The sequence below is a fragment of the Schistocerca americana genome, unplaced genomic scaffold (assembly GCF_021461395.2).
Source record: "Schistocerca americana isolate TAMUIC-IGC-003095 unplaced genomic scaffold, iqSchAmer2.1 HiC_scaffold_116, whole genome shotgun sequence".
NCBI lineage: Eukaryota > Metazoa > Arthropoda > Insecta > Orthoptera > Acrididae > Schistocerca > Schistocerca americana.
The window spans coordinates 218,627-240,133 of record NW_025725220.1 but is presented as its reverse complement, the minus strand read 5'-3'; the positions used below and the strand labels follow the sequence as shown (position 1 = coordinate 240,133).

The 21,507-nt window shown below is 52.8% G+C and overlaps 38 non-coding genes across 38 annotated transcripts; 8 read left to right on the top strand and 30 right to left on the bottom strand.

Annotated features, from left to right (window-relative positions):
• Nucleotides 1-55: 55 nt before the first annotated feature.
• Trnae-uuc lies at nucleotides 56-127 on the bottom strand. The gene has a single exon. It is a non-coding gene; the product is annotated as a tRNA-Glu (tRNA).
• Nucleotides 128-408: 281 nt separating this feature from the next.
• Trnam-cau lies at nucleotides 409-481 on the bottom strand. The gene has a single exon. It is a non-coding gene; the product is annotated as a tRNA-Met (tRNA).
• Nucleotides 482-774: 293 nt separating this feature from the next.
• Trnag-gcc lies at nucleotides 775-845 on the bottom strand. The gene has a single exon. It is a non-coding gene; the product is annotated as a tRNA-Gly (tRNA).
• Nucleotides 846-1,186: 341 nt separating this feature from the next.
• Nucleotides 1,187-1,258, top strand: Trnag-ucc. The gene has a single exon. It is a non-coding gene; the product is annotated as a tRNA-Gly (tRNA).
• A 586-nt stretch (nucleotides 1,259-1,844) lies between these two features.
• Trnai-aau lies at nucleotides 1,845-1,918 on the bottom strand. Its single transcript has one exon. It is a non-coding gene; the product is annotated as a tRNA-Ile (tRNA).
• Nucleotides 1,919-2,116: 198 nt separating this feature from the next.
• Trnae-uuc lies at nucleotides 2,117-2,188 on the bottom strand. The gene has a single exon. It is a non-coding gene; the product is annotated as a tRNA-Glu (tRNA).
• A 281-nt stretch (nucleotides 2,189-2,469) lies between these two features.
• Trnam-cau lies at nucleotides 2,470-2,542 on the bottom strand. Its single transcript has one exon. It is a non-coding gene; the product is annotated as a tRNA-Met (tRNA).
• A 293-nt stretch (nucleotides 2,543-2,835) lies between these two features.
• On the bottom strand, nucleotides 2,836-2,906 carry Trnag-gcc. Its single transcript has one exon. It is a non-coding gene; the product is annotated as a tRNA-Gly (tRNA).
• A 341-nt stretch (nucleotides 2,907-3,247) lies between these two features.
• Nucleotides 3,248-3,319, top strand: Trnag-ucc. Its single transcript has one exon. It is a non-coding gene; the product is annotated as a tRNA-Gly (tRNA).
• Nucleotides 3,320-3,905: 586 nt separating this feature from the next.
• Nucleotides 3,906-3,979, bottom strand: Trnai-aau. Its single transcript has one exon. It is a non-coding gene; the product is annotated as a tRNA-Ile (tRNA).
• A 198-nt stretch (nucleotides 3,980-4,177) lies between these two features.
• Trnae-uuc lies at nucleotides 4,178-4,249 on the bottom strand. The gene has a single exon. It is a non-coding gene; the product is annotated as a tRNA-Glu (tRNA).
• A 281-nt stretch (nucleotides 4,250-4,530) lies between these two features.
• On the bottom strand, nucleotides 4,531-4,603 carry Trnam-cau. The gene has a single exon. It is a non-coding gene; the product is annotated as a tRNA-Met (tRNA).
• A 293-nt stretch (nucleotides 4,604-4,896) lies between these two features.
• Nucleotides 4,897-4,967, bottom strand: Trnag-gcc. Its single transcript has one exon. It is a non-coding gene; the product is annotated as a tRNA-Gly (tRNA).
• A 341-nt stretch (nucleotides 4,968-5,308) lies between these two features.
• Nucleotides 5,309-5,380, top strand: Trnag-ucc. Its single transcript has one exon. It is a non-coding gene; the product is annotated as a tRNA-Gly (tRNA).
• A 586-nt stretch (nucleotides 5,381-5,966) lies between these two features.
• On the bottom strand, nucleotides 5,967-6,040 carry Trnai-aau. The gene has a single exon. It is a non-coding gene; the product is annotated as a tRNA-Ile (tRNA).
• A 198-nt stretch (nucleotides 6,041-6,238) lies between these two features.
• Nucleotides 6,239-6,310, bottom strand: Trnae-uuc. The gene has a single exon. It is a non-coding gene; the product is annotated as a tRNA-Glu (tRNA).
• A 281-nt stretch (nucleotides 6,311-6,591) lies between these two features.
• Nucleotides 6,592-6,664, bottom strand: Trnam-cau. Its single transcript has one exon. It is a non-coding gene; the product is annotated as a tRNA-Met (tRNA).
• A 293-nt stretch (nucleotides 6,665-6,957) lies between these two features.
• On the bottom strand, nucleotides 6,958-7,028 carry Trnag-gcc. The gene has a single exon. It is a non-coding gene; the product is annotated as a tRNA-Gly (tRNA).
• Nucleotides 7,029-7,369: 341 nt separating this feature from the next.
• Nucleotides 7,370-7,441, top strand: Trnag-ucc. The gene has a single exon. It is a non-coding gene; the product is annotated as a tRNA-Gly (tRNA).
• Nucleotides 7,442-13,886: 6,445 nt separating this feature from the next.
• On the bottom strand, nucleotides 13,887-13,958 carry Trnae-uuc. The gene has a single exon. It is a non-coding gene; the product is annotated as a tRNA-Glu (tRNA).
• Nucleotides 13,959-14,239: 281 nt separating this feature from the next.
• Nucleotides 14,240-14,312, bottom strand: Trnam-cau. Its single transcript has one exon. It is a non-coding gene; the product is annotated as a tRNA-Met (tRNA).
• A 293-nt stretch (nucleotides 14,313-14,605) lies between these two features.
• Nucleotides 14,606-14,676, bottom strand: Trnag-gcc. The gene has a single exon. It is a non-coding gene; the product is annotated as a tRNA-Gly (tRNA).
• Nucleotides 14,677-15,017: 341 nt separating this feature from the next.
• Nucleotides 15,018-15,089, top strand: Trnag-ucc. The gene has a single exon. It is a non-coding gene; the product is annotated as a tRNA-Gly (tRNA).
• A 586-nt stretch (nucleotides 15,090-15,675) lies between these two features.
• On the bottom strand, nucleotides 15,676-15,749 carry Trnai-aau. Its single transcript has one exon. It is a non-coding gene; the product is annotated as a tRNA-Ile (tRNA).
• A 198-nt stretch (nucleotides 15,750-15,947) lies between these two features.
• On the bottom strand, nucleotides 15,948-16,019 carry Trnae-uuc. The gene has a single exon. It is a non-coding gene; the product is annotated as a tRNA-Glu (tRNA).
• Nucleotides 16,020-16,300: 281 nt separating this feature from the next.
• On the bottom strand, nucleotides 16,301-16,373 carry Trnam-cau. Its single transcript has one exon. It is a non-coding gene; the product is annotated as a tRNA-Met (tRNA).
• A 293-nt stretch (nucleotides 16,374-16,666) lies between these two features.
• On the bottom strand, nucleotides 16,667-16,737 carry Trnag-gcc. Its single transcript has one exon. It is a non-coding gene; the product is annotated as a tRNA-Gly (tRNA).
• A 341-nt stretch (nucleotides 16,738-17,078) lies between these two features.
• Trnag-ucc lies at nucleotides 17,079-17,150 on the top strand. The gene has a single exon. It is a non-coding gene; the product is annotated as a tRNA-Gly (tRNA).
• Nucleotides 17,151-17,736: 586 nt separating this feature from the next.
• Trnai-aau lies at nucleotides 17,737-17,810 on the bottom strand. The gene has a single exon. It is a non-coding gene; the product is annotated as a tRNA-Ile (tRNA).
• A 198-nt stretch (nucleotides 17,811-18,008) lies between these two features.
• Trnae-uuc lies at nucleotides 18,009-18,080 on the bottom strand. The gene has a single exon. It is a non-coding gene; the product is annotated as a tRNA-Glu (tRNA).
• Nucleotides 18,081-18,361: 281 nt separating this feature from the next.
• Trnam-cau lies at nucleotides 18,362-18,434 on the bottom strand. Its single transcript has one exon. It is a non-coding gene; the product is annotated as a tRNA-Met (tRNA).
• Nucleotides 18,435-18,726: 292 nt separating this feature from the next.
• On the bottom strand, nucleotides 18,727-18,797 carry Trnag-gcc. Its single transcript has one exon. It is a non-coding gene; the product is annotated as a tRNA-Gly (tRNA).
• Nucleotides 18,798-19,139: 342 nt separating this feature from the next.
• Nucleotides 19,140-19,211, top strand: Trnag-ucc. Its single transcript has one exon. It is a non-coding gene; the product is annotated as a tRNA-Gly (tRNA).
• A 586-nt stretch (nucleotides 19,212-19,797) lies between these two features.
• On the bottom strand, nucleotides 19,798-19,871 carry Trnai-aau. Its single transcript has one exon. It is a non-coding gene; the product is annotated as a tRNA-Ile (tRNA).
• Nucleotides 19,872-20,069: 198 nt separating this feature from the next.
• On the bottom strand, nucleotides 20,070-20,141 carry Trnae-uuc. Its single transcript has one exon. It is a non-coding gene; the product is annotated as a tRNA-Glu (tRNA).
• A 281-nt stretch (nucleotides 20,142-20,422) lies between these two features.
• Nucleotides 20,423-20,495, bottom strand: Trnai-uau. The gene has a single exon. It is a non-coding gene; the product is annotated as a tRNA-Ile (tRNA).
• A 293-nt stretch (nucleotides 20,496-20,788) lies between these two features.
• Nucleotides 20,789-20,859, bottom strand: Trnag-gcc. Its single transcript has one exon. It is a non-coding gene; the product is annotated as a tRNA-Gly (tRNA).
• A 341-nt stretch (nucleotides 20,860-21,200) lies between these two features.
• On the top strand, nucleotides 21,201-21,272 carry Trnag-ucc. The gene has a single exon. It is a non-coding gene; the product is annotated as a tRNA-Gly (tRNA).
• The last annotated feature ends 235 nt before the right edge of the window (nucleotides 21,273-21,507 follow it).

The following is a 21,507-nucleotide window of genomic DNA, read 5'->3' as shown; positions in this document are numbered from 1 at the left end:
GAAACGGCCGCTCGGACAGCTCAAACTTGTCACGATTCGTGTGGAAAAAATTCCGTTCCGGTACCGGGAATCGAACCCGGGCCTCCTGGGTGAAAGCCAGGTATCCTAGCCACTAGACCACACCGGATGCGGCCGTTTCATTCGACCGTTCGTACGGTCGCTTGTCGCATTGTCGCTCTCTTTGCGAGCATCTTTGCACATACTGACTGGCAAGGCGCGCACCTCAAACGTCGCAGAGCAATGCTTTTGGCTTCATGCTCTGCTGGGAGAAGAGGAATAGGGAAGCTGTATGTAGCAATAACAGGAAGTAAACATTTTCCCGCTGAAGCGTTGAAACGTTGCGGATAACAAACAAGAAATAAGTTGGCGCCCTAGCAACAGCACCACCTTCAGTCACAGAAAATTAGATGCCCCGGGTGAGGATCGAACTCACGACCTTAAGATTATGAGACTTACGCGCTGCCTACTGCGCTACCGAGGCAGGCGATCGTTAGACCTTCTGGAATCTTGGTAAGTACCGAATACAAGTGGTAGAGAGTCTGCACTCCCTGGCTCATTTTTTCTGTTGCTACACGTGCATTCACGGCGCGGCAGGCAACTTGCGATGCTAGGCCGACGCCAGTATGTACAATAGCACGCAGGAGTCCAAACGAGCAGTCGTCCGCGCTGCATGATTGGTTCTTTCCACACGGAATCCCGCGGTTCATTCTCATGGCTCACGCAGTTCGAGTGCGAAAGACACGCAGCACCCCTACCGGAGAAAAAACAAAATGATGCATCGGCCGGGAATCGAACCCGGGCCGCCCGCGTGGCAGGCGAGCATTCTACCACTGAACCACCGATGCTCGGGCCAGCGGTACCTTCACGCTGCTTCCCGAGCAGATGTCTCAAGGGAAAGTGGGACTGCCGTCAAGCGCCGTAGCATTCTGTGGAGAAGATGCTGCAGACGCTGAATCCTGCACTGCACTGCTTAAAGATGCCGCCAGAACGCGGTCCTCTGCGTACTCTTGCGCCGCCGGCGCCGACTCTTGCCAAAGGATGCGAAATGTGCGCGGATACGCTGTCCGAATGCGTCTGGATGTGCTCCCCTAGCCTGCCTCGAAATGCGCCTGCCGGGTACGATCACCTTCGGCCGCTGCCGACAGGCGGGAAGCCGACTCAGCGCGGTGGCGGGGCGCTCGCTTGTGCGGTGGTGGTGTAATGGTCAGCATAGTTGCCTTCCAAGCAGTTGATCCGGGTTCGATTCCCGGCCACCGCAGCAGGCTTTTAATTTCGCGTATGAGTACTTTTGCCACGCGCTCTTAAACTATTGTTTTTTCGCCCTCTTACTCGCTGCATACCAGCCCTTAGTGTGTCTCGACTTGTCTCGACTTTGCTCAGCTGACGCGAGAGCTGACGCTCTCAAATCGGCCTATATCAAAACGACAAGCACGAGAAACGACTGAGAGAGGTAAGGAGAGGCGAGGCGAGGCGATGGACACACAGCACGCCCCCTTCATTTCACGGTGGCGTCTCCCTGGCCGAATCGGGCTGTAGCTCCGAAAACAAAGGAGAAACAAAAATAGGAAGTAAAACTGCCAATACTGCCCTGTGTTCCCATGCGCTCACCCGCCCAAGTACTGACAAGGGCCAAAGTTGTTACGCATCGGCAATCGGACATTTTCTTTCATTTTCTCTAACCAGTGTATTCAAGATATTATGGCCATTGCCGAGTGAATGCTGTAGTGCTTCCCGACGAGTCGGGTTCGGATCCTCTGTCAACTTCCACGCAGGGTGATGATCATTTGGTCATCACACTCGCCAGCTGAAATCGGCGCTGCCTTTTCGCAGTAGTAAAAGAGAAGTGGCCCGTGGGGGGATCGAACCCGCGACCTTCGCGTTATTAGCACGACGCTCTAACCAACTGAGCTAACGGGCCTCGGCAGATGCAGTTGCTCAGCCCTACGCTGGAATCAGGTGGCATGAAGCCATACACCATTCCTATGGTCGTCGTGTGTCTGCTTCCCTAGTCTATATTCTGCTGACGGTCACGAAACAGTAGCTATATTGCGAGCAGGACGGGAAACGGCCGCTCGGACAGCTCAAACTTGTCACGATTCGTGTGGAAAAAATTCCGTTCCGGTACCGGGAATCGAACCCGGGCCTCCTGGGTGAAAGCCAGGTATCCTAGCCACTAGACCACACCGGATGCGGCCGTTTCATTCGACCGTTCGTACGGTCGCTTGTCGCATTGTCGCTCTCTTTGCGAGCATCTTTGCACATACTGACTGGCAAGGCGCGCACCTCAAACGTCGCAGAGCAATGCTTTTGGCTTCATGCTCTGCTGGGAGAAGAGGAATAGGGAAGCTGTATGTAGCAATAACAGGAAGTAAACATTTTCCCGCTGAAGCGTTGAAACGTTGCGGATAACAAACAAGAAATAAGTTGGCGCCCTAGCAACAGCACCACCTTCAGTCACAGAAAATTAGATGCCCCGGGTGAGGATCGAACTCACGACCTTAAGATTATGAGACTTACGCGCTGCCTACTGCGCTACCGAGGCAGGCGATCGTTAGACCTTCTGGAATCTTGGTAAGTACCGAATACAAGTGGTAGAGAGTCTGCACTCCCTGGCTCATTTTTTCTGTTGCTACACGTGCATTCACGGCGCGGCAGGCAACTTGCGATGCTAGGCCGACGCCAGTATGTACAATAGCGCGCAGGAGTCCAAACGAGCAGTCGTCCGCGCTGCATGATTGGTTCTTTCCACACGGAATCCCGCGGTTCATTCTCATGGCTCACGCAGTTCGAGTGCGAAAGACACGCAGCACCCCTACCGGAGAAAAAACAAAATGATGCATCGGCCGGGAATCGAACCCGGGCCGCCCGCGTGGCAGGCGAGCATTCTACCACTGAACCACCGATGCTCGGGCCAGCGGTACCTTCACGCTGCTTCCCGAGCAGATGTCTCAAGGGAAAGTGGGACTGCCGTCAAGCGCCGTAGCATTCTGTGGAGAAGATGCTGCAGACGCTGAATCCTGCACTGCACTGCTTAAAGATGCCGCCAGAACGCGGTCCTCTGCGTACTCTTGCGCCGCCGGCGCCGACTCTTGCCAAAGGATGCGAAATGTGCGCGGATACGCTGTCCGAATGCGTCTGGATGTGCTCCCCTAGCCTGCCTCGAAATGCGCCTGCCGGGTACGATCACCTTCGGCCGCTGCCGACAGGCGGGAAGCCGACTCAGCGCGGTGGCGGGGCGCTCGCTTGTGCGGTGGTGGTGTAATGGTCAGCATAGTTGCCTTCCAAGCAGTTGATCCGGGTTCGATTCCCGGCCACCGCAGCAGGCTTTTAATTTCGCGTATGAGTACTTTTGCCACGCGCTCTTAAACTATTGTTTTTTCGCCCTCTTACTCGCTGCATACCAGCCCTTAGTGTGTCTCGACTTGTCTCGACTTTGCTCAGCTGACGCGAGAGCTGACGCTCTCAAATCGGCCTATATCAAAACGACAAGCACGAGAAACGACTGAGAGAGGTAAGGAGAGGCGAGGCGAGGCGATGGACACACAGCACGCCCCCTTCATTTCACGGTGGCGTCTCCCTGGCCGAATCGGGCTGTAGCTCCGAAAACAAAGGAGAAACAAAAATAGGAAGTAAAACTGCCAATACTGCCCTGTGTTCCCATGCGCTCACCCGCCCAAGTACTGACAAGGGCCAAAGTTGTTACGCATCGGCAATCGGACATTTTCTTTCATTTTCTCTAACCAGTGTATTCAAGATATTATGGCCATTGCCGAGTGAATGCTGTAGTGCTTCCCGACGAGTCGGGTTCGGATCCTCTGTCAACTTCCACGCAGGGTGATGATCATTTGGTCATCACACTCGCCAGCTGAAATCGGCGCTGCCTTTTCGCAGTAGTAAAAGAGAAGTGGCCCGTGGGGGGATCGAACCCGCGACCTTCGCGTTATTAGCACGACGCTCTAACCAACTGAGCTAACGGGCCTCGGCAGATGCAGTTGCTCAGCCCTACGCTGGAATCAGGTGGCATGAAGCCATACACCATTCCTATGGTCGTCGTGTGTCTGCTTCCCTAGTCTATATTCTGCTGACGGTCACGAAACAGTAGCTATATTGCGAGCAGGACGGGAAACGGCCGCTCGGACAGCTCAAACTTGTCACGATTCGTGTGGAAAAAATTCCGTTCCGGTACCGGGAATCGAACCCGGGCCTCCTGGGTGAAAGCCAGGTATCCTAGCCACTAGACCACACCGGATGCGGCCGTTTCATTCGACCGTTCGTACGGTCGCTTGTCGCATTGTCGCTCTCTTTGCGAGCATCTTTGCACATACTGACTGGCAAGGCGCGCACCTCAAACGTCGCAGAGCAATGCTTTTGGCTTCATGCTCTGCTGGGAGAAGAGGAATAGGGAAGCTGTATGTAGCAATAACAGGAAGTAAACATTTTCCCGCTGAAGCGTTGAAACGTTGCGGATAACAAACAAGAAATAAGTTGGCGCCCTAGCAACAGCACCACCTTCAGTCACAGAAAATTAGATGCCCCGGGTGAGGATCGAACTCACGACCTTAAGATTATGAGACTTACGCGCTGCCTACTGCGCTACCGAGGCAGGCGATCGTTAGACCTTCTGGAATCTTGGTAAGTACCGAATACAAGTGGTAGAGAGTCTGCACTCCCTGGCTCATTTTTTCTGTTGCTACACGTGCATTCACGGCGCGGCAGGCAACTTGCGATGCTAGGCCGACGCCAGTATGTACAATAGCGCGCAGGAGTCCAAACGAGCAGTCGTCCGCGCTGCATGATTGGTTCTTTCCACACGGAATCCCGCGGTTCATTCTCATGGCTCACGCAGTTCGAGTGCGAAAGACACGCAGCACCCCTACCGGAGAAAAAACAAAATGATGCATCGGCCGGGAATCGAACCCGGGCCGCCCGCGTGGCAGGCGAGCATTCTACCACTGAACCACCGATGCTCGGGCCAGCGGTACCTTCACGCTGCTTCCCGAGCAGATGTCTCAAGGGAAAGTGGGACTGCCGTCAAGCGCCGTAGCATTCTGTGGAGAAGATGCTGCAGACGCTGAATCCTGCACTGCACTGCTTAAAGATGCCGCCAGAACGCGGTCCTCTGCGTACTCTTGCGCCGCCGGCGCCGACTCTTGCCAAAGGATGCGAAATGTGCGCGGATACGCTGTCCGAATGCGTCTGGATGTGCTCCCCTAGCCTGCCTCGAAATGCGCCTGCCGGGTACGATCACCTTCGGCCGCTGCCGACAGGCGGGAAGCCGACTCAGCGCGGTGGCGGGGCGCTCGCTTGTGCGGTGGTGGTGTAATGGTCAGCATAGTTGCCTTCCAAGCAGTTGATCCGGGTTCGATTCCCGGCCACCGCAGCAGGCTTTTAATTTCGCGTATGAGTACTTTTGCCACGCGCTCTTAAACTATTGTTTTTTCGCCCTCTTACTCGCTGCATACCAGCCCTTAGTGTGTCTCGACTTGTCTCGACTTTGCTCAGCTGACGCGAGAGCTGACGCTCTCAAATCGGCCTATATCAAAACGACAAGCACGAGAAACGACTGAGAGAGGTAAGGAGAGGCGAGGCGAGGCGATGGACACACAGCACGCCCCCTTCATTTCACGGTGGCGTCTCCCTGGCCGAATCGGGCTGTAGCTCCGAAAACAAAGGAGAAACAAAAATAGGAAGTAAAACTGCCAATACTGCCCTGTGTTCCCATGCGCTCACCCGCCCAAGTACTGACAAGGGCCAAAGTTGTTACGCATCGGCAATCGGACATTTTCTTTCATTTTCTCTAACCAGTGTATTCAAGATATTATGGCCATTGCCGAGTGAATGCTGTAGTGCTTCCCGACGAGTCGGGTTCGGATCCTCTGTCAACTTCCACGCAGGGTGATGATCATTTGGTCATCACACTCGCCAGCTGAAATCGGCGCTGCCTTTTCGCAGTAGTAAAAGAGAAGTGGCCCGTGGGGGGATCGAACCCGCGACCTTCGCGTTATTAGCACGACGCTCTAACCAACTGAGCTAACGGGCCTCGGCAGATGCAGTTGCTCAGCCCTACGCTGGAATCAGGTGGCATGAAGCCATACACCATTCCTATGGTCGTCGTGTGTCTGCTTCCCTAGTCTATATTCTGCTGACGGTCACGAAACAGTAGCTATATTGCGAGCAGGACGGGAAACGGCCGCTCGGACAGCTCAAACTTGTCACGATTCGTGTGGAAAAAATTCCGTTCCGGTACCGGGAATCGAACCCGGGCCTCCTGGGTGAAAGCCAGGTATCCTAGCCACTAGACCACACCGGATGCGGCCGTTTCATTCGACCGTTCGTACGGTCGCTTGTCGCATTGTCGCTCTCTTTGCGAGCATCTTTGCACATACTGACTGGCAAGGCGCGCACCTCAAACGTCGCAGAGCAATGCTTTTGGCTTCATGCTCTGCTGGGAGAAGAGGAATAGGGAAGCTGTATGTAGCAATAACAGGAAGTAAACATTTTCCCGCTGAAGCGTTGAAACGTTGCGGATAACAAACAAGAAATAAGTTGGCGCCCTAGCAACAGCACCACCTTCAGTCACAGAAAATTAGATGCCCCGGGTGAGGATCGAACTCACGACCTTAAGATTATGAGACTTACGCGCTGCCTACTGCGCTACCGAGGCAGGCGATCGTTAGACCTTCTGGAATCTTGGTAAGTACCGAATACAAGTGGTAGAGAGTCTGCACTCCCTGGCTCATTTTTTCTGTTGCTACACGTGCATTCACGGCGCGGCAGGCAACTTGCGATGCTAGGCCGACGCCAGTATGTACAATAGCGCGCAGGAGTCCAAACGAGCAGTCGTCCGCGCTGCATGATTGGTTCTTTCCACACGGAATCCCGCGGTTCATTCTCATGGCTCACGCAGTTCGAGTGCGAAAGACACGCAGCACCCCTACCGGAGAAAAAACAAAATGATGCATCGGCCGGGAATCGAACCCGGGCCGCCCGCGTGGCAGGCGAGCATTCTACCACTGAACCACCGATGCTCGGGCCAGCGGTACCTTCACGCTGCTTCCCGAGCAGATGTCTCAAGGGAAAGTGGGACTGCCGTCAAGCGCCGTAGCATTCTGTGGAGAAGATGCTGCAGACGCTGAATCCTGCACTGCACTGCTTAAAGATGCCGCCAGAACGCGGTCCTCTGCGTACTCTTGCGCCGCCGGCGCCGACTCTTGCCAAAGGATGCGAAATGTGCGCGGATACGCTGTCCGAATGCGTCTGGATGTGCTCCCCTAGCCTGCCTCGAAATGCGCCTGCCGGGTACGATCACCTTCGGCCGCTGCCGACAGGCGGGAAGCCGACTCAGCGCGGTGGCGGGGCGCTCGCTTGTGCGGTGGTGGTGTAATGGTCAGCATAGTTGCCTTCCAAGCAGTTGATCCGGGTTCGATTCCCGGCCACCGCAGCAGGCTTTTAATTTCGCGTATGAGTACTTTTGCCACGCGCTCTTAAACTATTGTTTTTTCGCCCTCTTACTCGCTGCATACCAGCCCTTAGTGTGTCTCGACTTGTCTCGACTTTGCTCAGCTGACGCGAGAGCTGACGCTCTCAAATCGGCCTATATCAAAACGACAAGCACGAGAAACGACTGAGAGAGGTAAGGAGAGGCGAGGCGAGGCGATGGACACACAGCACGCCCCCTTCATTTCACGGTGGCGTCTCCCTGGCCGAATCGGGCTGTAGCTCCGAAAACAAAGGAGAAACAAAAATAGGAAGTAAAACTGCCAATACTGCCCTGTGTTCCCATGCGCTCACCCGCCCAAGTACTGACAAGGGCCAAAGTTGTTACGCATCGGCAATCGGACATTTTCTCTAACCAGTGTATTCAAGATATTATGGCCATTGCCGAGTGAATGCTGTAGTGCTTCCCGACGAGTCGGGTTCGGATCCTCTGTCAACTTCCACGCAGGGTGATGATCATTTGGTCATCACACTCGCCAGCTGAAATCGGCGCTGCCTTTTCGCAGTAGTAAAAGAGAAGTGGCCCGTGGGGGGATCGAACCCACGACCTTCGCGTTATTAGCACGACGCTCTAACCAACTTTTTTTTTTTTTTTTTTTTTTTTTTTTTTTTTTTTTTTTTTTTTTTTTTTTTTTTTTTTTTTTTTTTTCTTTCGGGCCTCCATCCACCCCTTCTAGCCCGTCCTCACGCTCGCCAAAAGTGCCTTCATCGGCTCGACTTCTCCGCCATGAGCAAAAATCTCCGTTGAAATAAAAAATTAATCACGAAACAAATGGATTCTCTTCAGTATCGATGTGGTTATTTGGTTTACCAATATATGTGAAGTGGAAAATGAAGCAAATGAAATCTTCTGCAGGAATGTTAGAAAACTCATCACTTTCCGAGGGAGACTGAATGCATGAAAATAAACTTGGTGATGCTGGAGTCTTCCACAGCAAGAAGGAACAACTCTTCTCTTCCTCTGACAGGAGAAGGCCAAACATAACATAAATACGTCTTCTTTTCAATAAACGAATCTTACTAATTGAATAAACAAGAAACGAAGAATGTATAATTTGAATAGTAGATCTACAAAATTCGACGGGGATCTCGTAGAACAGTCTCGCAGAGCTCTCGACAGGAGAGGCATCATCCCCCAAAGCGTCGCCACTGTCGGGGTGGTCCGTTTCATATTCGTGGCCGTTCGATCGCCGCATTCCGAATCCTAATTGCGACTATCATAGTCGTGAAAGGGCCATCCATCAGAGTTTTCGGACTGCGACGGCGCCCTGGAGGAATATCTCTCTACGTCAACGTTCGGAGGAGAAAGAAAGCATACTTTTCTCTATATTTGGCGATTCGTTGAAGTTTCTGGTGTTGAGTTATTAGGTATAGCCAATAGTCTTCTTTATTTTTTTCTGGCGCCGATAATATATAATACACCGTCTGACCTTGAAGCCAAGTGACTGCTCGTCGTTTTGCCGGAGGGTATGGAACGGCATCAGGAGTGAGGAGTCCAGCTGGAGTAATCATTCTAGGTGCAGTACGTAGCATACTTGAGAGCTTCCGTGCAAAGAGAAGCCAGATGTCCTGCACATTTTCGCATAGAAAGCGATGTTCGATGGTATCTAGGAGAGTACAGTGAACGCAGTTCGGAGTGTCTGCCAAGTGGATCATGTGTAGTTTTGAATTTGTCGGTATGATCCTATTGACCGCCATGTACCATGTAGACCGCACCTGCGATGGTAAGTGTGCGTCATGAATGTTTTCCCAGATCTTGGCCCAGTTGCAGTCTCTATACTTCACTTCTATTCTGTTGCGCGGCTTACTGTCCGTCAGGCAGCTGTAAAGTGCTTTGACCCGGTAAAGATCATTCTCAATTATGTTGCTTTGAATATAGCTGTATTCGAGGAAAAAAGTACTAAAGTGGCTAAATGCAGTCGGGATGTGACTTACGTTTACCGGAGGCGTCATGCTGGCAGGTGCAATTTCATTGAGAAGGTGGGCCGTTAAGGAATTTGGTGATCGTTGCCATTGTTTATACATGTTGCTGATATATAATGCTTTCGCTTTGTGGTAAACATCTGTCAGATTTAGGCCGCCCTTTCCCAAGGGGAGCGTCAAAGTTGCAAATGGGACTTTGAAAATGTGTCCCCTACTGACAAAGTGTCCGAGCGCTGCAAGCATTCGTTGTGCGATGACCTTTGGTATTGGTAGGATTTGTGCGACATAATTCACTTTAGAAACAATGTAAGTATTGACTAAAAGCACTCTTTGTATGGCGTTGAGATTTCGCAAATGATGTTGCCGTATGCCGGCCCGAATTTGTGCCAATAATTTTCGATAATTAAGAGCAGACGTGCAGCGGATGGTGCGCGTGTATTCAATGCCGAGACATTTAAATGTTGTCATTCTTTTTAGTGATTGGCTATTGCCAAGTTCGAGTCCTCTACCAAGTTCCATAATGCCAGACTTTTTACAGTTGACTTTCGCTCCTGATGCGGCTGCATAAGTGGATATCAGCTGAAACGCGCGTTCCAAATCTTCATCTTTCGTCACCACGAAACTGACGTCATCCGCAAATGCCTGGCATACGATCTTCTGGCCATGTATGCGTATTCCCGGAAGGTCTTGCGCCAGGGAGAACAGTAAGGGTTCAAGAGCAACTGCAAACAAGGCCATTGACATCGGGCAACCTTGTCGTACCGACCGAGCGATATTAATGGGTTTACTGAGTTGTCCGTTGAGACAGATCTTGGACGTACCGTTTCGCAGCAGGAGTGTAACAGTGTCAATAACTTTCCGTGGAAAGTTCATTGCGGCCATCGCGCACAGAAGATATGAGTGACTGATTTTATCGAATGCTTTCTCAAAATCTAACGAGACTAGAGCGCATCGCATGTCGCAAGCGGCGGCTGTAGCTATGATATCTCTATATGCACTTAACGTCTGCTGTATGTTTCTAGAGTTCCCAACGCTCGTCTGGTAGGCCCCCGTGACAGTACTAAGTACCGTACTGAATCGCTGCATCATGACCCGCGCGAATATCTTATAATCGGTATTAAGTAACGTAAGCGGTCGGAGATTGTCGACTGTCTTTCCCGCTGGGGTTTTGGGTACCAATACCACTATGCCTTCACAGAATTCCCTTAAGATATCACTTCCAGCCTTTAAGATATCGTTACAGACCAAGGTCAACTTTGGAACTAAATGGTGACGAAAGGTTCGATAAAACTCAGCCGGTAATCCGTCGGGGCCAGGCGATTTATTCTGTGGGCTCCCTCGAATGGCGTCCTCTACTTCATCTTCAGTTATGACTGCAGCGAGGCCGTCTGCTTCTACCGTGGTCAATGTCGCAAAACGGCGTGCCAGAAGGACGTGCTGCGCCGCCATATCCACTGGGTGTTCCGTGAACTGTGCTGTGAAATGCTTGTAAATCTCGTCTCGTATGTCGCGCTGGTGGTTTAGGAGTCGGCCATCTGCAGTGTGCAGTTCTGTCAATATCTTTCTGCGCCCCCTTTTCTGTTCGCGAATAACATGGTACATTGATGTCGTTTCGTCCTGTACAGCGTTTTGCAGACGCGTCCTGACTTTACAGCCTTCCAATTGCTTCCGTTTAAGGGTTAGAATCGTAGCCTGTATTCTTTTAATATGCATATGATTTGCTATTACTGTTGCATCTTCTCGATATAAATCTCTCAAACACTGAAAGTAAAATTCCAGGGTTTGCTTCTGCCAGGCACATCGATCTCGGGAATAATTCTTCATCACTTTTGTTAAGGCGGGTTTCGCACATTTTACCCACCACGTAATGGCAGAATCGTACGCGGGAAACTTTCGTTCGCAGGCTGCCCACGTATTGCGGAAGACTGTGTGACACCCGGGTTCTGGTAAACACGCTACATTTAGTTTCCAGGGTCCCCTTGCCCTGTACGTCCCTTGTTTGGCTAAATTGACGGTACATATATATGCCACATGATCTGTGAAGACAGTCGGCCATAGCTCAGCCTGCAAAACATGTTCCCTCATACTTGATAATGCGTAGATTCTATCGATGCGGCTAGCTGAGTGGCCAGTAACGTAAGTGAATCCGGGCCTGTCACCGTGTCGAAGCTCCCACGTGTCTATTAAATTCAACTCGTCAATGAGATTGCGAAGCTCGGCGGACGGATTAAAGTTCGGCGTCTGGTCTTTGGGACTGAGGACACAGTTAAAGTCACCAGCGAATATAAGTTGTTCCGAAGGTGGTGTAAAAAGTGGCACAATGTCATCTTTAAAAAACTCTGCTCTCTGTCGGCGTCTCCCAGAGCCGGATGGGGCGTAGAGATTGATAAATCTAGTAGTATCGACAGTAGTCGCTATACCTCTGCCAGACGCCAGGCGCTCGACATGTGACATCACTATCCCTTCCTTAGCCATGATCGCCGTTCCTGGATCAGTGCCATGTCCAGGATTAACGATGGCATTGTAGCCTGTGATACGGTCAAGGTTAATATTGGTCACTTCCTGCAGCATGATGAGATCAATATCAGCGGCATAGAGAAAATCTTGAAGATTTGTTAAGTTTAGTGGGCTACTGATCTTATTGATGTTCAATGTCGCAATTCGGTAAGCTTGCAAGGACGGCATGAGAACAGAGATCTAGGTGACAATAAGCCGAGTATGGATGTTAATGGCGAACATCCTCTAAAAGAAGTCTACGTCATTAGCCACTGTGCCGACGCCGGCGGTAGCCGTTTGTTGCTGGTGGGACACATCAGCTTGAGCTTCCGATAACGGACTATCTGTACGTCGCCGATCCTTTACGAAATCTTCTTCCCGACCACCCTCTTCCACGTCATCCGACCAATCACACACGAACCTGTCCGCTGGCAAACCGCAATCCGAGAGCTTGGATACGTCAGATACAGGGTTCTGATCCACTGCATCTGTTATCGCAGGGTCGCCTGAGGGTAATCGTCCGTGATCAGTGTCCGATTCGTCCGTCCGGGATTTTTTTGTCGTTTTGCTGGTTGCCGACGACGGTGGGTCAGTCTCTTCAGTCAGTTTCTGTCGTACGTGGTTCGCTTTTTCACGCAATATTGGCGCCTTTGCTTCTGCCCCTTGATGTGCTAGCCGGCGTTTCTTCTGTGATTTGGGAGACCGCGGGGGCTGGTGGCCAGCCACCTCGTTCGACTCCACCCGGTCCACGTCGGACTTGTCGTCTCGAACCGGAAAGCCCGCCGGAATACTTTCGGTGTCCGGTTGGTGCCCCTGCTCCGAGTGAGTATCGCCCCCCTTTGAGGTGTGTGAAGAAGGAACAGTTGGGACGTCGTTCGTATCCATCGGCGTGACGCCTTCCTGCACTTCGCGCAGACTCTCTAGCGGAACATCGAAACTAGGGTCCGAGGTAACGTTAGCCCGGGCGGCGGCGACGTATGATATAGGCAACGTAGACGTCGGGCCCTGCTGCGCACGCTCACCGGCCGGTATTTGCGCCACGCGCCGTTGGACACATTGAGCACGGATATGGTCGGTGGAACCACAGCCCGCACAGGTTCTCGGCTGCCCATCATAAATCACAATGGCTCTGTAGCCACACACAGTGACGTAGGACGGAATGTGCTTCAACATATCAATCTTCACCTGCCGGACACCGTTTAACACCGGGAAAATGTGCATATTCGTCCACTTTTCTGCCGTATTGCTGATGACCGTTCCATATTCCCTCAATTTGGCATTAATTTGATCAGCGGATATTTCAAAGGGTAATTCGAATATTCGAACAGTTCTGACTCCAAGACCGGCAAGCGAAACTCTGACATCACCAACATTGCCGTCAGAATGGTTAAACTTTAAAACTCCTCCACAAGATTTAATGACCTGCTCGCATTTCTCGGGTCTCAACAATTTTAGGTAGACTGTACTGCTGACGATAGAAAGGTGAATGCCAACCATATCATCAATAGTGATTTTCATAACGTCTCTAATAAATAACTCAACTTCAAAGGACTTCGGTCGTGCATAGTGCGGGTCAAAACTCAATTTCAATGTGTCTTTCCGTATAAGTTGATCCATTATAATCGATGGCAATTCATCACTCCACACTACAACAACGCAGCAAAGCGCACACTTACCAAACAGCACGCGACCGCCACAGGCGAGAGCGTAAACAACCTGCGTCCGACCGCCACGGCCGCTGCCGGCTGACTGACCAACTGAGCTAACGGGCCTCGGCAGATGCAGTTGCTCAGCCCTACGCTGGAATCAGGTGGCATGAAGCCATACACCATTCCTATGGTCGTCGTGTGTCTGCTTCCCTAGTCTATATTCTGCTGACGGTCACGAAACAGTAGCTATATTGCGAGCAGGACGGGAAACGGCCGCTCGGACAGCTCAAACTTGTCACGATTCGTGTGGAAAAAATTCCGTTCCGGTACCGGGAATCGAACCCGGGCCTCCTGGGTGAAAGCCAGGTATCCTAGCCACTAGACCACACCGGATGCGGCCGTTTCATTCGACCGTTCGTACGGTCGCTTGTCGCATTGTCGCTCTCTTTGCGAGCATCTTTGCACATACTGACTGGCAAGGCGCGCACCTCAAACGTCGCAGAGCAATGCTTTTGGCTTCATGCTCTGCTGGGAGAAGAGGAATAGGGAAGCTGTATGTAGCAATAACAGGAAGTAAACATTTTCCCGCTGAAGCGTTGAAACGTTGCGGATAACAAACAAGAAATAAGTTGGCGCCCTAGCAACAGCACCACCTTCAGTCACAGAAAATTAGATGCCCCGGGTGAGGATCGAACTCACGACCTTAAGATTATGAGACTTACGCGCTGCCTACTGCGCTACCGAGGCAGGCGATCGTTAGACCTTCTGGAATCTTGGTAAGTACCGAATACAAGTGGTAGAGAGTCTGCACTCCCTGGCTCATTTTTTCTGTTGCTACACGTGCATTCACGGCGCGGCAGGCAACTTGCGATGCTAGGCCGACGCCAGTATGTACAATAGCACGCAGGAGTCCAAACGAGCAGTCGTCCGCGCTGCATGATTGGTTCTTTCCACACGGAATCCCGCGGTTCATTCTCATGGCTCACGCAGTTCGAGTGCGAAAGACACGCAGCACCCCTACCGGAGGAAAAACAAAATGATGCATCGGCCGGGAATCGAACCCGGGCCGCCCGCGTGGCAGGCGAGCATTCTACCACTGAACCACCGATGCTCGGGCCAGCGGTACCTTCACGCTGCTTCCCGAGCAGATGTCTCAAGGGAAAGTGGGACTGCCGTCAAGCGCCGTAGCATTCTGTGGAGAAGATGCTGCAGACGCTGAATCCTGCACTGCACTGCTTAAAGATGCCGCCAGAACGCGGTCCTCTGCGTACTCTTGCGCCGCCGGCGCCGACTCTTGCCAAAGGATGCGAAATGTGCGCGGATACGCTGTCCGAATGCGTCTGGATGTGCTCCCCTAGCCTGCCTCGAAATGCGCCTGCCGGGTACGATCACCTTCGGCCGCTGCCGACAGGCGGGAAGCCGACTCAGCGCGGTGGCGGGGCGCTCGCTTGTGCGGTGGTGGTGTAATGGTCAGCATAGTTGCCTTCCAAGCAGTTGATCCGGGTTCGATTCCCGGCCACCGCAGCAGGCTTTTAATTTCGCGTATGAGTACTTTTGCCACGCGCTCTTAAACTATTGTTTTTTCGCCCTCTTACTCGCTGCATACCAGCCCTTAGTGTGTCTCGACTTGTCTCGACTTTGCTCAGCTGACGCGAGAGCTGACGCTCTCAAATCGGCCTATATCAAAACGACAAGCACGAGAAACGACTGAGAGAGGTAAGGAGAGGCGAGGCGAGGCGATGGACACACAGCACGCCCCCTTCATTTCACGGTGGCGTCTCCCTGGCCGAATCGGGCTGTAGCTCCGAAAACAAAGGAGAAACAAAAATAGGAAGTAAAACTGCCAATACTGCCCTGTGTTCCCATGCGCTCACCCGCCCAAGTACTGACAAGGGCCAAAGTTGTTACGCATCGGCAATCGGACATTTTCTTTCATTTTCTCTAACCAGTGTATTCAAGATATTATGGCCATTGCCGAGTGAATGCTGTAGTGCTTCCCGACGAGTCGGGTTCGGATCCTCTGTCAACTTCCACGCAGGGTGATGATCATTTGGTCATCACACTCGCCAGCTGAAATCGGCGCTGCCTTTTCGCAGTAGTAAAAGAGAAGTGGCCCGTGGGGGGATCGAACCCACGACCTTCGCGTTATTAGCACGACGCTCTAACCAACTGAGCTAACGGGCCTCGGCAGATGCAGTTGCTCAGCCCTACGCTGGAATCAGGTGGCATGAAGCCATACACCATTCCTATGGTCGTCGTGTGTCTGCTTCCCTAGTCTATATTCTGCTGACGGTCACGAAACAGTAGCTATATTGCGAGCAGGACGGGAAACGGCCGCTCGGACAGCTCAAACTTGTCACGATTCGTGTGGAAAAAATTCCGTTCCGGTACCGGGAATCGAACCCGGGCCTCCTGGGTGAAAGCCAGGTATCCTAGCCACTAGACCACACCGGATGCGGCCGTTTCATTCGACCGTTCGTACGGTCGCTTGTCGCATTGTCGCTCTCTTTGCGAGCATCTTTGCACATACTGACTGGCAAGGCGCGCACCTCAAACGTCGCAGAGCAATGCTTTTGGCTTCATGCTCTGCTGGGAGAAGAGGAATAGGGAAGCTGTATGTAGCAATAACAGGAAGTAAACATTTTCCCGCTGAAGCGTTGAAACGTTGCGGATAACAAACAAGAAATAAGTTGGCGCCCTAGCAACAGCACCACCTTCAGTCACAGAAAATTAGATGCCCCGGGTGAGGATCGAACTCACGACCTTAAGATTATGAGACTTACGCGCTGCCTACTGCGCTACCGAGGCAGGCGATCGTTAGACCTTCTGGAATCTTGGTAAGTACCGAATACAAGTGGTAGAGAGTCTGCACTCCCTGGCTCATTTTTTCTGTTGCTACACGTGCATTCACGGCGCGGCAGGCAACTTGCGATGCTAGGCCGACGCCAGTATGTACAATAGCACGCAGGAGTCCAAACGAGCAGTCGTCCGCGCTGCATGATTGGTTCTTTCCACACGGAATCCCGCGGTTCATTCTCATGGCTCACGCAGTTCGAGTGCGAAAGACACGCAGCACCCCTACCGGAGAAAAAACAAAATGATGCATCGGCCGGGAATCGAACCCGGGCCGCCCGCGTGGCAGGCGAGCATTCTACCACTGAACCACCGATGCTCGGGCCAGCGGTACCTTCACGCTGCTTCCCGAGCAGATGTCTCAAGGGAAAGTGGGACTGCCGTCAAGCGCCGTAGCATTCTGTGGAGAAGATGCTGCAGACGCTGAATCCTGCACTGCACTGCTTAAAGATGCCGCCAGAACGCGGTCCTCTGCGTACTCTTGCGCCGCCGGCGCCGACTCTTGCCAAAGGATGCGAAATGTGCGCGGATACGCTGTCCGAATGCGTCTGGATGTGCTCCCCTAGCCTGCCTCGAAATGCGCCTGCCGGGTACGATCACCTTCGGCCGCTGCCGACAGGCGGGAAGCCGACTCAGCGCGGTGGCGGGGCGCTCGCTTGTGCGGTGGTGGTGTAATGGTCAGCATAGTTGCCTTCCAAGCAGTTGATCCGGGTTCGATTCCCGGCCACCGCAGCAGGCTTTTAATTTCGCGTATGAGTACTTTTGCCACGCGCTCTTAAACTATTGTTTTTTCGCCCTCTTACTCGCTGCATACCAGCCCTTAGTGTGTCTCGACTTGTCTCGACTTTGCTCAGCTGACGCGAGAGCTGACGCTCTCAAATCGGCCTATATCAAAACGACAAGCACGAGAAACGACTGAGAGAGGTAAGGAGAGGCGAGGCGAGGCGATGGACACACAGCACGCCCCCTTCATTTCACGGTGGCGTCTCCCTGGCCGAATCGGGCTGTAGCTCCGAAAACAAAGGAGAAACAAAAATAGGAAGTAAAACTGCCAATACTGCCCTGTGTTCCCATGCGCTCACCCGCCCAAGTACTGACAAGGGCCAAAGTTGTTACGCATCGGCAATCGGACATTTTCTTTCATTTTCTCTAACCAGTGTATTCAAGATATTATGGCCATTGCCGAGTGAATGCTGTAGTGCTTCCCGACGAGTCGGGTTCGGATCCTCTGTCAACTTCCACGCAGGGTGATGATCATTTGGTCATCACACTCGCCAGCTGAAATCGGCGCTGCCTTTTCGCAGTAGTAAAAGAGAAGTGGCCCGTGGGGGGATCGAACCCACGACCTTCGCGTTATTAGCACGACGCTCTAACCAACTGAGCTAACGGGCCTCGGCAGATGCAGTTGCTCAGCCCTACGCTGGAATCAGGTGGCATGAAGCCATACACCATTCCTATGGTCGTCGTGTGTCTGCTTCCCTAGTCTATATTCTGCTGACGGTCACGAAACAGTAGCTATATTGCGAGCAGGACGGGAAACGGCCGCTCGGACAGCTCAAACTTGTCACGATTCGTGTGGAAAAAATTCCGTTCCGGTACCGGGAATCGAACCCGGGCCTCCTGGGTGAAAGCCAGGTATCCTAGCCACTAGACCACACCGGATGCGGCCGTTTCATTCGACCGTTCGTACGGTCGCTTGTCGCATTGTCGCTCTCTTTGCGAGCATCTTTGCACATACTGACTGGCAAGGCGCGCACCTCAAACGTCGCAGAGCAATGCTTTTGGCTTCATGCTCTGCTGGGAGAAGAGGAATAGGGAAGCTGTATGTAGCAATAACAGGAAGTAAACATTTTCCCGCTGAAGCGTTGAAACGTTGCGGATAACAAACAAGAAATAAGTTGGCGCCCTAGCAACAGCACCACCTTCAGTCACAGAAAATTAGATGCCCCGGGTGAGGATCGAACTCACGACCTTAAGATTATGAGACTTACGCGCTGCCTACTGCGCTACCGAGGCAGGCGATCGTTAGACCTTCTGGAATCTTGGTAAGTACCGAATACAAGTGGTAGAGAGTCGCACTCCCTGGCTCATTTTTTCTGTTGCTACACGTGCATTCACGGCGCGGCAGGCAACTTGCGATGCTAGGCCGACGCCAGTATGTACAATAGCACGCAGGAGTCCAAACGAGCAGTCGTCCGCGCTGCATGATTGGTTCTTTCCACACGGAATCCCGCGGTTCATTCTCATGGCTCACGCAGTTCGAGTGCGAAAGACACGCAGCACCCCTACCGGAGAAAAAACAAAATGATGCATCGGCCGGGAATCGAACCCGGGCCGCCCGCGTGGCAGGCGAGCATTCTACCACTGAACCACCGATGCTCGGGCCAGCGGTACCTTCACGCTGCTTCCCGAGCAGATGTCTCAAGGGAAAGTGGGACTGCCGTCAAGCGCCGTAGCATTCTGTGGAGAAGATGCTGCAGACGCTGAATCCTGCACTGCACTGCTTAAAGATGCCGCCAGAACGCGGTCCTCTGCGTACTCTTGCGCCGCCGGCGCCGACTCTTGCCAAAGGATGCGAAATGTGCGCGGATACGCTGTCCGAATGCGTCTGGATGTGCTCCCCTAGCCTGCCTCGAAATGCGCCTGCCGGGTACGATCACCTTCGGCCGCTGCCGACAGGCGGGAAGCCGACTCAGCGCGGTGGCGGGGCGCTCGCATTGTGCGGTGGTGGTGTAATGGTCAGCATAGTTGCCTTCCAAGCAGTTGATCCGGGTTCGATTCCCGGCCACCGCAGCAGGCTTTTAATTTCGCGTATGAGTACTTTTGCCACGCGCTCTTAAACTATTGTTTTTTCGCCCTCTTACTCGCTGCATACCAGCCCTTAGTGTGTCTCGACTTGTCTCGACTTTGCTCAGCTGACGCGAGAGCTGACGCTCTCAAATCGGCCTATATCAAAACGACAAGCACGAGAAACGACTGAGAGAGGTAAGGAGAGGCGAGGCGAGGCGATGGACACACAGCACGCCCCCTTCATTTCACGGTGGCGTCTCCCTGGCCGAATCGGGCTGTAGCTCCGAAAACAAAGGAGAAACAAAAATAGGAAGTAAAACTGCCAATACTGCCCTGTGTTCCCATGCGCTCACCCGCCCAAGTACTGACAAGGGCCAAAGTTGTTACGCATCGGCAATCGGACATTTTCTTTCATTTTCTCTAACCAGTGTATTCAAGATATTATGGCCATTGCCGAGTGAATGCTGTAGTGCTTCCCGACGAGTCGGGTTCGGATCCTCTGTCAACTTCCACGCAGGGTGATGATCATTTGGTCATCACACTCGCCAGCTGAAATCGGCGCTGCCTTTTCGCAGTAGTAAAAGAGAAGTGGCCCGTGGGGGGATCGAACCCACGACCTTCGCGTTATTAGCACGACGCTCTAACCAACTGAGCTAACGGGCCTCGGCAGATGCAGTTGCTCAGCCCTACGCTGGAATCAGGTGGCATGAAGCCATACACCATTCCTATGGTCGTCGTGTGTCTGCTTCCCTAGTCTATATTCTGCTGACGGTCACGAAACAGTAGCTATATTGCGAGCAGGACGGGAAACGGCCGCTCGGACAGCTCAAACTTGTCACGATTCGTGTGGAAAAAATTCCGTTCCGGTACCGGGAATCGAACCCGGGCCTCCTGGGTGAAAGCCAGGTATCCTAGCCACTAGACCACACCGGATGCGGCCGTTTCATTCGACCGTTCGTACGGTCGCTTGTCGCATTGTCGCTCTCTTTGCGAGCATCTTTGCACATACTGACTGGCAAGGCGCGCACCTCAAACGTCGCAGAGCAATGCTTTTGGCTTCATGCTCTGCTGGGAGAAGAGGAATAGGGAAGCTGTATGTAGCAATAACAGGAAGTAAACATTTTCCCGCTGAAGCGTTGAAACGTTGCGGATAACAAACAAGAAATAAGTTGGCGCCCTAGCAACAGCACCACCTTCAGTCACAGAAAATTAGATGCCCCGGGTGAGGATCGAACTCACGACCTTAAGATTATAAGACTTACGCGCTGCCTACTGCGCTACCGAGGCAGGCGATCGTTAGACCTTCTGGAATCTTGGTAAGTACCGAATACAAGTGGTAGAGAGTCTGCACTCCCTGGCTCATTTTTTCTGTTGCTACACGTGCATTCACGGCGCGGCAGGCAACTTGCGATGCTAGGCCGACGCCAGTATGTACAATAGCACGCAGGAGTCCAAACGAGCAGTCGTCCGCGCTGCATGATTGGTTCTTTCCACACGGAATCCCGCGGTTCATTCTCATGGCTCACGCAGTTCGAGTGCGAAAGACACGCAGCACCCCTACCGGAGAAAAAACAAAATGATGCATCGGCCGGGAATCGAACCCGGGCCGCCCGCGTGGCAGGCGAGCATTCTACCACTGAACCACCGATGCTCGGGCCAGCGGTACCTTCACGCTGCTTCCCGAGCAGATGTCTCAAGGGAAAGTGGGACTGCCGTCAAGCGCCGTAGCATTCTGTGGAGAAGATGCTGCAGACGCTGAATCCTGCACTGCACTGCTTAAAGATGCCGCCAGAACGCGGTCCTCTGCGTACTCTTGCGCCGCCGGCGCCGACTCTTGCCAAAGGATGCGAAATGTGCGCGGATACGCTGTCCGAATGCGTCTGGATGTGCTCCCCTAGCCTGCCTCGAAATGCGCCTGCCGGGTACGATCACCTTCGGCCGCTGCCGACAGGCGGGAAGCCGACTCAGCGCGGTGGCGGGGCGCTCGCTTGTGCGGTGGTGGTGTAATGGTCAGCATAGTTGCCTTCCAAGCAGTTGATCCGGGTTCGATTCCCGGCCACCGCAGCAGGCTTTTAATTTCGCGTATGAGTACTTTTGCCACGCGCTCTTAAACTATTGTTTTTTCGCCCTCTTACTCGCTGCATACCAGCCCTTAGTGTGTCTCGACTTGTCTCGACTTTGCTCAGCTGACGCGAGAGCTGACGCTCTCAAATCGGCCTATATCAAAACGACAAGCACGAGAAACGACTGAGAGAGGTAAGGAGAGGCGAGGCGAGGCGATGGACACACAGCACGCCCC